Source organism: Puma concolor, chromosome A3 (genome assembly GCF_028749965.1).
Source record: "Puma concolor isolate L17-30 chromosome A3, mPumCon1.1.hap2, whole genome shotgun sequence".
NCBI lineage: Eukaryota > Metazoa > Chordata > Mammalia > Carnivora > Felidae > Puma > Puma concolor.
Genome location: NC_141669.1, coordinates 61,451,311 through 61,453,731, shown reverse-complemented (window position 1 = coordinate 61,453,731; position 2,421 = coordinate 61,451,311). Strand labels below are relative to the sequence as shown.

General features: G+C 40.1%; 1 pseudogene; it reads left to right on the top strand.

The window, feature by feature from the left end:
* Nucleotides 1-277: 277 nt before the first annotated feature.
* On the top strand, nt 278-727 carry LOC147582495 (cytochrome c oxidase subunit 8A, mitochondrial pseudogene; annotated as a pseudogene).
* The last annotated feature ends 1,694 nt before the right edge of the window (nt 728-2,421 follow it).

Sequence of the window (2,421 nt, the reverse complement as noted above, 5' to 3'; positions counted from 1 at the left end):
GCTCAGTCGGTTAAGCTTCTGACTTCAGCTCAGGTCATTTGAACCCCACGTTGGGCTCTGTGCTGGCAGCTCAGAGCCTGGAGCCTGTTTCAGATTCTGTGTGTGTGTGTGTGTCTCTCTCTACCCCTCCCCAGCTCACGCTCTGTCTCTCTCTCTGTCTCTTTCAAGAATAAATCAACATTAAAAAAAATTTTTTTTTTTTAAAGAATTGCCATAGAGGTCATTTTGACTTCCTGACCTTGTAGCTGGCGACTGTCTGCAGTCATTCTGTGTGTTCATGTCTGGGCTGATGCCACCGTGGAGGGGCCGGACAGGCCTAACCCGGTGGCTCCTGGTCCTGCCGATACCCAGATCCATTCCAAGCCATCCTGGGAGGAGCTCAGGACCATGGATGTCGCCATTGGGCTCACCTCCTGCTTCCTGTGTTTCCTCTTACCGTGGGGCTGGGTCCTGTCACATCTGGAGAACTACAAGAAGTGGGAGTGAAGGGGGCTGGCCTGTCCCTCACCCTGTCACCTGACCACCCCCGTCCTGTCCTGATCATGTCTGCTACATTCCTGGCCGGCCTTTCCTGGATCATGCCCTTCAATTGCAGTGACCTCTTCTGCAATCATGACCTCTTGATTTCTCCACGGTGATATCCTGGGACCACATATATTGGTTTATAAGGCCCTGCCTGGTAGGGCCCTCCTTGTAACAATAAAGTCTATTTAAACCTTAAAAAAAATAATTGCATAGAAAAATGTATGTATCCAGCATCTAACATTTAAAAAAGCAATCATTGTCAATATATTTGAAATGCCTCATGGTGCCCAACCTCAGTCATGTCGCCTTCCTTACCCCAGTAAAACCATTACTCTGATTTTTATACTTACATTCTCTTACTTTCTTTCAGTTTTATGATATATATATATATATATGTGTATATATATATATATATATATATATATATGCCTTCTTAAATAACTCATGTTTTCATTTTGTGTTTTTCATATTTCATGTATTCTTCTCTGTCTTTTCTTTCCCCTAACATTAAGTTTGTAAGATTCATCCATGATGATGTATGTGACTGTAGTACCTTCACTTTTCACTGTTATGTAATATCTACCACATGAATAGAAAACTACTTACCCTACCATGAATGAACATTTGGGATGTTTCCATTTTTTTGTTATGAACAGTGATACTATGAGTTTCCTTGTGCTTGTCTACTGATGGATAGTGTAAGAGTTTCTCTCAGATTTGTAGCAATGATTACAATTATTGGATCACTGGATATTTATATTCTTCAACGTTCTCAAGTAATGCTCAATTGTTTTCCAAAGCAATTGCACCAACTTAAATTCCACAAGCAGTATAATACATACTCAGCAGCATGTGCTAGCATATGGATTTTTTCATTTTGCCAATCTGAAGGTCATAAAGTGATCATCAGTTCCCTGACTGCTAATGAGGTTGTACATCTCTCATATGTTATTGACCATACTGGATTTCTCTTCCATGAAATGCTCCTTCATATATTTTTCCTTACTTGGTTATATAGCTTTTGGTTAGTTATTGTTTAAGTACTCGGCACGAGGCTAAGATTTTTCACATAGGTTATCTCAGTAAGCCTCACAGCCTACTGCCTTGAATCTTTTTCTGGAGCAAGGGATTTATATATGTTAATAAGTCTCTGCTATTGTATATGGTATCTATCTATAAAATGAAAGAAAAAGAAACATGCTTGTAAGTTTCCTATCCTATTAACAAAGTGTTATGCATCCAGACCTAACACATTTATTTTAGGAATGACCTTAATTCTGGCTTTATTTCACAAATACTATCTGAAAGCAGCATTGGTTTTATCAGTTAAGGAGTTAATTATTTTTCATCAAAAATAGCTTGCATTTGGAAAAGAAGATTATAAAAGACAGAAAGGGGCTGGTGGTTTAGCCCCTTGCTGATTCAAGTGTAGAACACAGGCCAGCAGCAGGAGCAGCAGCAGCAGCAGCAGCAGCAGCAGCAGCTGGGAGCTTGTTAGAAATACAGACTCCCGAGCCTCCCCCCAGATGAATGAATCAGTATCTGCATTTTATAAGGTTCCCAGGTGACTCATAGGCACTTTAAAGTTTGAGAAGGGCTGATTAGCTAAATGATGGTAAACACCCTATATGTGAGACCTGGTCAGTACTAAGGCTGAAAGAACGCATTTGTTTTTCTAGCACATATATAGAGCAAGCAAACTATGCCTGGCATTTTTAGGTATACATGTTTGAATATCTGGGGGGACAACCTAGGTGAAATGGAGCCGAGAACAAGCAAGTTGTGTTGATCCATCAGGTAGGATTCTGGTCTCATGGCTCAGAAAAATAAAACAGAACACACAATTTGGCCTGAAACATATCTAATCAGGGTCCAATTTATGTTTTATTTTTTTCC